The sequence below is a fragment of the Leptinotarsa decemlineata genome, unplaced genomic scaffold, assembly GCF_025532065.1.
Source record: "Leptinotarsa decemlineata unplaced genomic scaffold, Ldec_3_MD MMD2_tig00002159_RagTag_RagTag, whole genome shotgun sequence".
Lineage (NCBI taxonomy): Eukaryota > Metazoa > Arthropoda > Insecta > Coleoptera > Chrysomelidae > Leptinotarsa > Leptinotarsa decemlineata.
The window spans coordinates 4,963,970-4,977,293 of NW_027412574.1; the positions used below are offsets into that span (position 1 = coordinate 4,963,970).

Consider the following 13,324-nt stretch of genomic DNA (forward strand, 5'->3'; position numbering starts at 1 on the left):
CAATCTGATCCTGTCCTTCAGTTTTCTCAGTTCTCCGCGACATTTCCAGACAAGTCTGGTACTCCAAGTGCAGACTGGCTGTCTGTGAAAATATTGATTCGCTCATTTTGTTGAGGCTTCAAATTAATGTTACCTGTACATTGCAGGATTACATTCACTTCAGCCTGGAAAATTGATGTGTTTCGCCCGAGTGGATAACTGAAATAAGATTTCTTTCCGCACAGTAAACTCCAGCTCCCGTTCCATGTTCGGTTTTCGACGTGGTCGTTCTTCTGCTGAACATGTTCTCAGGCTGACTGTTCATTCTCCACTTTTCTCGGTTCAAAACTCAACTGTGAAGTTTGTGTCATGTTTGTGTCATGTTGTCCAAGAACATGTTTGGTGTTCGTAACTATCCCTTTGCTGAGTTAACTCTTTAAAATTGAACCATTTTGTTTCCAGTAGGTGCATATGTCCATAAACCGCCATCTTTGGGAATACATCATATTGGAAGATTTTTTTCAACAAACTCTTTCATTTGATATTCATATTATGCCAGCGCATTAAAAAAACAGGCATCGGTTTCCGAACCAGATAGGTATGTTGGGGGTTAAAATGGACACCAATATGTCTTGGTACAATCATGTCGCTGGAATTGCAAAGGCTACTTCTCAAAAGCTTGGAAAACTTTTCCGAACCAGAAAACTGTACACACACACCTCAGCAACTTTCGATGCTTCATAAACTCAGATCAGACCTTCCTAGGAGTATTGTTCTCATGCATAGAGCCCCGCCCCCAAACATATCCTGAAGTTGCTGAATTCCATCCAGAAAAGATCCATCCGCCTGATTAGAGACGCGAACATCACGTGCAACCTTGATAGCCTGGAACATCGAAAATAGGTTGGAGATTTATCTCTCTTCTATAGATACTTTCATGGAATATGTTCGAGTGACTTGGCACATTTGATTCCACCAAGAGCGGTACATATGAGAAATACGCGACGGACTGTGGCTACTCATCGTTTTGAGGTTCAACTCAACACACCTCGAACTTCACTGTTTGAAACATTTGGAATGCGTTTATGTGGAACTAGCTTTTGCCCGCAGCTTCGCTCGCGTTAAGAAGTATTATTATTAATTAGGTATAGTTTTTGCATCTGTAAAAAAATAGGGCCTACAAAACTTCTTTGTATACAATATTCTTAACTAATCTGTCATTAGGCGCTAAAACTATCAAGCTATTGGGTGAACTTACTCGTGAGCAAGCAACATAAAACTGTCCATGAGAGAAGCAATGTTCTCTCAAGTCAATACCCGCGAATTCGAGAGTTTGTCCCTGAGACTTGTTTATTGTCATGGCAAAGCAGACTTTTAGGGGAAACTGTAATCGTTTGAATTCGAACGGGATATCATTAGGTATTAATGGGATTCGTATAGTGGCTTCCACTATATTGCGATGTTAACGCTTTCACTTGCAGTCTCGTACCGTTACACAGTTTTGGTGGTTTTAAATTTCACAACAACATAATTGGAAGTTTGTTTGAAGGTGATTGACAATGTTTCATGATGAATTTCACTAGTTCGGACTTCCATTGTCTAATATGTAAAATGATTTGAAATTCCCGAAACAACTGAAAAACAAGAATTAAAAATAAATAGCTTAAAATAACAATTATATTGAGCAAAAATAACCTGAAATGAAATAATAGTGAAATAAAATAAAAGTAAAATTAAAACGATTGAACAAAAAATAAAGGAATACAAATAAATATTAATAAAAAAAAAGTTAAGATCTTCTCTGTGTTCCTCTCTTGGTCTCGAACGACCCATAAATAGTCATCTCTCGGAGGAATCAGTCCAGTCATCACCCGAAGACGATTGTAGATACTAACAATCGAAACGTCGTGAACTAACGTGGCTTGGAATATCTTAACTTTTTTTTATTTATATTTATTTGTATTTCTTTATTTTTTGTTCAATCGTTTTAATTTTATTTGTATTTTATTTCACTATTATTTCATTTCAGGTTATTTTTGCTTAATATAATTGTTATTTTCAGCTATTTATTTTTAATTCTTCTTCATCAGTTGTATCGAGGATTTCAAATAATTTTACATATTAGACAAGTCCGAACTAGTGAAATTCAACATAATTGGAGTGCCCACACGCAGAATAAGCTTATGACAAGGCAAACCTGGCGGTTTCAATGTATTTAAACATTCTACAGGGTAATTAGAAGCGTCATCTGTATTAACCACAGTATCAATCGAAGTATAGACCTTTTCTTCGCCCTCAAACGACATGAGCAGGATATCGTTGATAGCTGCTGCTTGATCGTTCTTTGGAGTAAGTATGGCACGCTCACATAACCATTCAATAGGCTTGTCATGTATATGACTAATGTCTTGATAAACTTTAGACAGCAATTCTTGAATCGTAGTAACAACTGTGCACAATTCTTCCGGGATGGTTATCATTCCATCAAACGATGGAAATTCACCATTACCGATTTTAAGAAGGAGATCTGAAAATTTACCAGCAGATTCATCCCCTCCCAAATGTGCTCTCATATTTTTAGAGAGCTCAAGAATATTAACCTGGGGCCACAAAATTAGATTTCTTAATGCACGACTTTACTTCGTCAGCTCTGGTTCCTTTTGGCACCACTAGTAGAGTCTGCCGAAAGTCTCCGGCCAGCAAAAGTGTTACGCCACCAATTGATTTTGTATTGCCCCTTATATCCCTTAGTGATCTGATCAATACCACCTTTATGAGCCATCGTTATTTCGTCCCACACGATTATTTTTGTACTCTTTAAAACTTCAGCAAAATTACTTTTTTTGGAGATGTAGCAAATGGGAGTGCTAGCAGTGATTAAATTGAATGGTAACTTAAAAGTAGCATGAGCAGTTCGACCAACTTCGAGTAATGTAGCAGCTATGCCGGACGACGGACGACGCCACAGCCAGAGCAATGCCGTGAGTACTTCTTACTTTCGCCAAAAGTAATAAGGAAGGTTTTACCAGTTCCACCTGGAGCGTCTAAGAAGAATATTCGACCGTTAAATGCATCTACACTTGTGATAATTTCATTGTAAACTTCCTGTTGTTCTTCATTCAAGGATGCTTCATTTTTTCTTACTGCGTCTTCCAAGGCCACACTATCGTAACTGTTCTTCTTCACGTACTCTCTATTTTCAAAATGTATTGATGTTATTGGCTGAGGTAATCCATACTATTTAAGAGGACGGTCGCCTAATGATAATACGGCATCCTCTAATACCGATAATAGCAGGTCCGATGAGTGCTCTACATCCAAGTCACCTTGCCTTTCCAGTTGTTTTTTTGAAGTCTTCAGAAAGGTATTCTTCGTATTTTTCCCAAAGACATAAGAGTTCAGAAACCTGGCAGAACAATAAAATGATAACAAAAAGCTCTCGAATCATATGTGGTGTTTGACAAAGTGCTGCCTCTTCAAGCGCTGAATCCAAATAGAGATCATCTTCGAGTAGACCTAGAGCCTTGCGCGCGGATTGGAAAGTTTTTTTTCTATTAATGTTACAGACTCAGATTGGGACAATAAACTTCTTATTACATTTTCATCATAATTTATTGAAGATACAATAGGTGAATGTTCACGCTCTGAAACAAGTACCTCCTGACAACCCTTATCAACTTTCAAGTTGCGAAGGTGTATCAATTCCAAAATCATGTTCTTCTACAGCTACCTCCATACGACGCCAAGTAATTTTTCTGTGCTGCTATGGGTAGATAGGCATCAAAATGCCCACTGGACAAATCTTTGCTGAATCGTAATCGCCTTACTGAATAGTCGTTAGATCCAGATTCCGTATATATGAGACCGTTTCAATAAACTTCAAACTTAAATGGGAATATAAATCCAACTGCTATTACCTAACTCACAAAATCCGCCATAAGTAGCATTTTTCATCATATCAGCAAAATATTCGTCAAGTGTTACGTAGTTATCACCATTCCTGTCGTGGGTCATAATTGAAAACTTCCAGTCATTAACCACATATCTGACAATTTCTGAACGCACATCCATCGCTCTATCTTGTGTTCCGTACATTAAATAAGAGAGAGCACGAAACAAACATGCACCTTCACCAACAATAGAGACGACGGTAGATTCTTCAACTTCTCCATCAACGTTCAGATTTTCTTTAGCCGTTTTAAAAAAGTCTAACAAAACCTATACTTAAACCAAACGAAAACAAAACAAATGCCAAATACAAAGCAGAGTCTATAACCAAAACTACTAAACCGAAACATAGCATCCAAAATATGCCAAGAAAAGAACAGCCAAAATCGTCATATATAATCCGCTAGAAATATTTAGGTATATTATGTACTATTAGATACGGCGGCTACTCATCATCGGGTATATGTAACTCAGTGAAAACACAACGATATCGCGTTTTAAAATACCACTAACACCATCTATTGTCAACGTCCTAATTTATTCGTTACATTAGGTAGTGATACTCCATCATCCCTTATTTTATCCCCTCAGGGGTGGAATTTATCAAAATCCTTTCTTAGGGGATGCCTACGTCATAGTTTCATACAAACTTTCATCCCCTATTTTATCCACTTGGGGCTAGAATTGATCAAAATCCTTTCTTAGCAGATGCTTACGTCATAAAATCTACCTGCATGCCAAATTTTAGCCCGATCCGTCCAGTGGTTTGGGCTGTGCGTTGATAGATCACTAAGTCAGTCAGTCAGTCATCTTTGAGTTATAAATATATTCAAATCAAATGTAAATCGCTAATTTCGCAGAGGCACCGCCCTAAGAGTGCCACAAGAAATTTTCCTGTAGTGCTTGTGTTTTATCCTCAATAAATTTTTCTCCATTTCGGGTGGTCTGGCATATTGGTTGTAGAATGAAGAATTCACTGAGCTAACCATATTTTGTATTCCAAAATGAATTACTACAAAATTTCAGATCAATCGATTGAGGATAACTTCTTCAAAAATCATTTGCAATATTTGATCCGAATCAACATGCATTGTTACTCTAAACTTCTAATGAATGCACAACTTTGTTGAAGGTAATTGTTTATTATGAAATTGAAATATTTTAAAACTGTGACATGTGTGTTCTTTATCTCGTATCAGGTTGAGTCAATCCCACCACAAGTTATTCGCAATCTCTACTCCATCAAATAACATTCAGCAGAGCTTGCGAATACATTGAGCGTATGATTTGGATCACTTTTCGTCGGATATTCATTTTCAGTGACGATATCAAAGAAATCATTGAAATTTCATGTTCAAGAAGTGTATTTTTAGGAAATATTCATTTACAATCTTTGAGAATTGACCGCTAGGATCTTGTCATCAGTTATTGACATGTTGTCAAAATTAAATGTCTGAAATGAAATTATATTGTGAGGTATCTGAATTCGTCAAAGTAAATTTTCAAAAATGCACAAAATTAGTCTTTTAAACAATGGTAGGACCTTTACCACGAATCGTATTCAACGTTGGCAAAGTACTATTGAAGTCACTCAGGAAGAGCATCGAACAGGAAATCGAACTAAGTAGACAAGCTGCCAAAGTGAGATATATGAATGGAAATTTATCGGAAAATACTGTAGATTCACAACGGCATATGTCTTTGAGTGAAGCTAAATTAATATTGAATGTGGATGAGTCCAATCCACACAAAATCGATGAAAGGTTCAAGTATTTGTTTGAGGTTAATAGCAAGAAAAAGGGCGGATCATTTTATTTGCAGTCGAAAGTTTTCAGGGCGAAGGAAGCATTAGATTTGGAAATGAAAAATATGACTAAAAGAAATAAATAAACTTGACATAAGCTAAAATAGAAAAATGTATCCAAATTTTTATTGGGTATTAAAAAGTTAGAAATTTCATAGTTTTTATTTTGTTTTATTCAATAGTTTAACTTTTTGAATAAGAATCTCCCTAGAAGAAATTGGCCAAACTATCATTCTTACAATATTCCAAAAAAAAGAAAGAAATTCCTCTAACAGCACTGTTTCTTTTCGATGGTATGGTTTAAAGAACATATGTAGCCTTTCTGAGCAAACCATTTAGACCTCTTTCTCTTGGCTCAATTCATAATATCAGGTTTTTGTATTGAAGGGGTTAGGAGTGACTTTAGGTTTTTATTTCAGAATAATCATAAATATACTTTTCATGATAATAATTAAACAGTTTTCATAAAAATATTTTATTCTAGACACGTTTCGCTAACATCGTAGCTTCATCGGTAGTAATAGTACAATTGGAATACAATTATTATATTCTTCAGTAGTAGTAACCTCACTCAATTAGTTAATGGTAAAAGAGATAACAGGTAGAATTTGAAAAACAATTACAATCTCTGTTTTTGGTCAGCTGTTAAATTTTGAATATGAATAATTAATTGCATTATGAAAACAAGTTTACAATGAGAAGTTGTTTACCTCTTGTTAACCTCGCTCAGTAGGGACTTTGAATGTTTGCCCTTCTCGTGATTGTTTTCCAAAGGGTGGCACGCATAGGTTGAATTGGTCTTCTTCAATTCAAAACTTCATTTATGTTCGAATATTCATGTTTTTAAAATTCTTGAATTTCTTCCTACATAAACTTCTGGGCATGATCCGCATGTTAGTTTGTAGACACCTGATCTATTATCCTTGTCTATGTGTGACTTATTGTTCCGTATATCTCTACTCAAGAAGTTACCAGACTTATATCTCATATGCTATGTTAATATTTTGTTCATTCAGTAGTATTTTCATTTTGGGGAACAAATGAATGTAACTTGAAATTATCTAAATATAGAAGGATTTTTTCTGAAGAAAGTATAAACAATTTTAAAAATAGCCTAAGTAATAAGAACTGTAATGAACTATATATTCAACGTGATCTGAATATAACTTTTGAATAAATGGTTTAAAAAATATTGGTAACACCTGTTTCATGAACAGCGTAATTCAATGTTTATCAAATACGAGATGGTTATTGGAATATTTGAAAAAGGATGAATTCATGAAAGATATCAATACTAGTATTTCTAGTATGAAGGGTGCTTTAACAAAATCGTTTGCAGAAGTCATCAAGGAGTTGTGGTCAGAAGATTCATTCGATAAAGTAGTAAATACAGCCTCCTTAAAAAATCAGATTCAAAGTTTTGCTCCTCGATTCATGGGTAATGCCCATCAAGACGCCCAGGAGTTTCTTCGTTATCTTTTAGAAGGATTACATGAAGAGGTTAAATCAATCTTAACGGAGATTGACGAAAAATTGAGCGACAGCGGAAATGCACAAGAGTCATGGCTCACATATTTGAGGATGCATAACTCTAAGATTGTAGATAATTTCGTTGGCCAATTGAAATCCACGATGAAATGCACACACTGTGGATACTCTTCAGTAATATTTGATCCTTTCTGGGATTTGTCTCTCTCCATACCACAAAGAACCGACCAATTGAGTTTGTGGCAATGCTTAGATTATTTTACAAGAGAAGAAACTTTGGATGGAATTGAAAAACCGACCTGTTCGAAATGCAAGGAAAGGAGAAAATGCATAAAGTACCTATCAATCCACAAGTTTCCCTATATTTTAGTAATACATTTAAAAAGATTCTCTCCAACGGAAAGTAGAGGCAAATTGAATGATGTCATCGAATTTCCTCTAGAAGGATTGGATATGGACAATTTTGCAGGAGAAAATGTGGCTACTTGCTATAATCTATATGCACTTTTAAATCACAGTGGGACTACTAACAGAGGACATTATACAGCATACTGCAGACACCCGTATACTAGCGCGTGCCACAAATACAATGATTCACACGTGTCAGCAATTTCACCAAAGTCGCTTGTAAGTGGAGAAGCATACGTTCTCTTTTATGTAAAGGATGGAACAAAATCGCGCCTTTAATATAACCGAGGAAAAGTTTCTTTGTGCAATTATTATTTATTTTTTGTTAATTTCTTACATAGTAGAACTTAATATTGTGATTTTTTAATAAGTCAGTTAAAACTGACCAATTTTTTATCTATCACTTCAATTTCAATTTTTCTCTAATAAAACATCATATTGGTAAACGTACAAAAAGATGGGCTGATCAAAGAGTTAAAAACTCTAGCTCACGGTTCAAAAACATGCATTATATGAATTCTATCAATCCTGAACTGAAATTCCTATATCTTGAAGTTAAGAAAAGACACAGAGTATTGATTGAACAAACAAAGAAGAACTATTAGCAAAAAAAAAAATAATAGTGAAAATGTATGTACAACTACCTGGAACGTAGTTTCTAAACTTACAAATAAACATAAAGTTAGACATATTATAAAACCAATTACCATTTTGGTCAATCTCTCATTTTGTTCAGGAACTTTCCCTGATAGTTTGAAGGCTGGTGAAGTTATACCTCTCAATAAAAACAACTTCATAATTAGATATTTAGGGATAAACTGCTTGCCAATCCCAATAGGTCTGGATCCTTCTGGTTGATAGCTGAAGCTGTTAATCAAAACTTTACAAAATCCACAATGAAGCGCCCGCCATCATACTTAAAAAGTGCGCAAATGAACTCGCACCAGTATTTTGCAGACTTTTCAACTTAAGGGGTTTTTCCTTCTTGTTGCCCAAAAAGGGCAAGAAAATATATCAAATAACTATAGACCAGTCGCTTTGCTATCAGTGATATCAAAAATCATAGAGAAAACCAATAACCACCATATCCCCAAATATTTGGAAGGCTTCAACATCTTAAGAGATCATCAATATGGCTTTCGGAAATAAAGATCAACAGGCGACCTTCTATCGTATGTCACCCATATTTGGAATAACGCAATCAAGAGACATGGAGAGTCAAGAGATGTAGCGCTTGATATTTCTAAAGCCTTGGCCGTGTGTGGCATGAGGGTCGAAGCTATGGCTTGTCGGATCATTTTTGTTTATATTGCTCTTCAACTTCCTGAAAAAACGTTCCCTGCAAGTGGCCGTCGATGGATATCTCTCGAATACTTTTACCATCAACGATAGTGTTCCCCAGGTATCTATTTTGTCTCCAATCCTCTGTCTATTGTATATCAACGACTTATTAGAAAAAACCAAGAATCCAATATATTGCTTTGCTGACGACAGCACACTTTTGTTTCATTCCATTTGGATTTCAGAACGTCGGCCGCGGATTCACATCTTCACCGGTAGCAGGAGATTGCAAAAGCCGCTTTTCAAAGGCTTGGAACAATGTTCCGAAGCAGAAAACTGTGCACACCTCAGCAACTTTTGATGCTTTACAAAGCTCAGATCAGACCTTCTTCGAAGTATCGTTCTCATGTATGAAGCTCTGCCCCAAACATACCCTGAAGTTGCTGGATTCCATCCAGAAAAGAGGCATCCGCCTGATTGGAGACGCGAACATCACTTGCAACCTTGATAGTCTGGAACATCGATACATTCCATAGATACTGTCATGGAAAGTGTTCAAATGTCATTTGATTCTACCAAGAGCGATAAATATTAGAAATACGCGACTGACTGTGGCTGCCAATCATTTTGAGGTTCAACTCAGTACACCTCGAATTCCACTGTTTGAGAACCCTTTCATTTGGAGAACTACGATTATGTGGAATAAACTTCTTGAACACGTTTTTCCATATTTATGGATTTAATCTTCAGCGATTCAAATCCAATGCGAATCACTACTTTCGCACAGGCACCGCTCACAGAGGGCCTCAAGGATTTTCCTGTAGAGCTTGTTGAAAAAAAACAAAAACACTAAAAATTGTTAAAGATATTGTGATGTTCCTTTTTCTGTGCCAGTGTGAAGGTAAGTGAGTATGAATATAGTTATTTAGTCTGGCAGTGGCACAAAAAAATGAACAGCATAGTATCTTCGACATTTTTCTCTAGTGAAAAAGGTACACTTCGATGTCAAAGTTCAAAACATTTCAATTTTTGAATTTTTGTTAAAAAGATAAACAACTTTTGTGCTTAGTTTCTCTATACGTCGAGTACCGCTATATTGAATTTGGATGAATGGTTTCTACACCACCATTTTAAATGGAAACGATAACACGTATTATATCGTTGAAAAATGAATTTTATATCTGATCAAATGGTCGAAAAAATATACAGAGTTTTATCCGAAACTTTCCCAAATTTCAAATGTATTCGTAAGAGTGGATGTCATCGACCTTACTTACTCAGTTTCGTACTTTAAGAACAGTTGAGTCCAGTAATGCATTTGTGGTTCAGCCAAGCACCATTGATGAGACCTGCTGGGTCGAAACAGCGCTGTCTGGTGTCGAATCACGAATGCGTTGTGTTTGAGCTCTGGTTTTCAAATTTAAAAGTTAATAAATATCTCCCGAACTAATGTTTTTCGAACATGACGTAAACAACAAATTCATAGTTCTGTTCTTCATAGTAACTCAAAGAATTTCTGTATCTTAGCGATATACGAGTATCTTAGAGTAATTAACACAGCACAATCAAATACAATATCAGGATTGAGTGAGATTACCTATTTTTTTATTTGATGTAGTGAATATCGAGAAAAAAATTCATGAGAAAATTGGATGAAAACGAATGTCAAGCATTTTTCACTTTTAAGACTGATTATGTATACTGTAGTATGTTTATCAAGAATTGTTTTGAGTGTTTGTACTGTGAGGCTGAAAATTCGATATTTGTAATGAGTTTGTGTTATCTTCTTTTGGACTAGGACATTCTTGGGTATAGTGATCGTTACAATAAAAATTAATTTGCAATTGGCGTCCTGCTTTTTGTCACATTTACCTGATCTCCCGATTCATTTCACTTAAAGAGAACAATTGAAACCTCTATCACTGTATGGGAACAGAAGGATGCCATTCTGAACAATTGAAACCTCTATCACTGTATGGGAACAGAAGGATGCCATTCTGAACATTTGGTAAAGTAAAAAACTTTAATTTTCTCCCTTTTGTAAGGTAAAAAAAGCAATGTTGTGTGGTATTAATGATTTTATTTAAAAGTTGATGAATGCCTTTCCTACTTAATTTTACAAAATCAACAGGTCACAAATAACATTTCAAACACTGGAAGAACTCATGCGAACTCGTGTTTCCTCCTTTTTATAAAAGGGCACGTATGCCTCTTCACTCACAGGCAATTTTGATGAAATTGGTGACACGTGTAAATCATTCTATTCGTGCCGCGTGCCAGTGTGGGGATGTCTGCAGTATGCTGTGCAATGTCCGCTTTAAGTAGACCTCCGGTTATTCAAAAGTACATATAGATTATAACGACAAGGAGTCATATTTTGCAGTTGCATAATTGCTCATATTTAATCAATCTAGAGGAAATTCGATGGCAATATTCAACTTGCCTTTAAATGTTTTTTCAAATGAATAACTAAAATACGGGGAATTTTATGGATTAATAGAGACTTTGTGCATTTTATTCTTTTCTTGTAACTCGAACATGCCGGATTTTCATGTCTATTCAAAGTTTTCTCTCTTGTGAAGAAATCCAAGCATTTTAATCAACTCAATTGACCAGTTCTTTATGATATGGGGAGATACAAATTCCAGAAAAGGATCTAAGGTTACTGATGTGTCTCCACAGTATGTCCACTTCATCGTGGATTTCAATTGACCAGTTTGAATTATATAGAATTTATACGTAGAATATATAGAATTTATACTCAAATATCTCAGCCATAACTCAAGTGTTTTTTCGCTATCGCTCAATTTTTTTTAAATTCCCATTAGGACCGGTTTAGGTTTCTCATTTAATTCTTTTAACGTCATCTGTGTTCACAAATGTATCAAATGGATCTTCTAACCCCAATTCTTTGATAACTTATGCGAACGCTTTGATACTAGAAATACTAGTATTGATATCTCTCATATATTCACCCTTTTTAAAATATTCTAGTAACCATCTCGTGTTGATAAACATTGGATAACACTATTCATGAAACAGGTGTTGCCAATATTTTCCAACCCATTAACCCACATGGGTTTTGACTGTAGAATGTATTAATGGTCTAATTTTGTTGTAGCTGTTGATGACACGTTCTTTCGAGTAATCACGGATGCGATGATTCTGCCATCATTGGATCAACGGCATGAGAAATTTAAAGTTAAACTGCTTGAAATTGAATTGGATAGATTCATGGTAGATTTTTCGACTTTGTGAGACAATCATAATTTCGCAACTTGTTTAAATTTCTCTGCATCTTCTTAGAAAATCGAGACATGTTCAATCCGTTTTGGGTAAATTACAGGAAATTTTGATTTGATTTGTGGGTTCAGGAATATCTCATCTAATTTTTGAGTAGACGGAAGAGTACCCAATACTGATGTGGTATTACCCCTTTGAATGGCAATTCTGATTCTTTGAATTGAAAATGAGTAGGCTTGGTTGTCATCAGTAGAATTCGTTATTCTTCTAAAAATGAGTAGGCTTGGTTGTCATCAGTAGAATTCGTTATTCTTCTAAACATGTCTTTCTACAATTCAGAAGCATGAGATCCAAAAACTCCAAAGGTTTCAATTGCATCAGGAAAGGAACAGTAGGAACTTAGCAAAGTGCTGTCTGTAACCATAGTAGCTGCACCACTGAAATTAGGCTTTGCCGCAAGATGTGTCTGCACAGGTCGAGTCCCAAACCAAAAGTTTCTCAAATTTCCAAAGAATTTCATCCCGTTTGGACGCTTTCCATCATGTTAAAAGACACCAAAGGATTGAAGAACTGAAGGAACCTCTGTAGTGGCTGCAGTGCAATGCAGATCATTAATGAAACGATGTCGTGAAAATCAGCCAGAACTAAGAATATTGCTATCAGAAAAAACAATTTTTCGAATTTACGCTCAATTTTTTTTGCAGTCATATCAATAAACAACTACCATCTTTTAAAATTATTTTCTGGCATACAGGGTGTTCCATTTGAAAAAGTTGAATAATGTCTGTTTGAAAATGAATGAAACTTGACCGACTTTACCGAGCACCCTATATATTGTTTCCGAAAGTTGAGATTCCCGAAATTATCATAGTGATGTTGATTAACTATTCTTAAAATAATCCACTAAATTGCTGTAGACATGTGGGTGGTGAATTGAAAAAATATTGTCTGCAAAACAGGTTTTTCTGGAAGAACTTGGTAATGCCTCAATAGAAATTCAAAAACAAAAATTCCTTAGAGAGCTAAAAAAATATAAAGTCGAATGACGTATTCACATACTGGGTGTTCTATTTAAAAAAAATAACTTTGCTTGGCCACGCTTGGCTGAATCACCCAGTATGCGAGAAAATAATTGTTTAAGATAATATTTATCGATGTGACATCAAAAAAAAT

The 13,324-nt window shown here is 35.4% G+C and overlaps 1 protein-coding gene across 4 annotated transcripts in view; it reads left to right on the forward strand.

Annotated features, from left to right (window-relative positions):
* The window catches only part of LOC111502425 (potassium channel subfamily K member 1), a 109,886-nt gene that overhangs the window by 52,374 nt on the left and 44,188 nt on the right, over positions 1-13,324 (forward strand). The window lies entirely within an intron of this gene.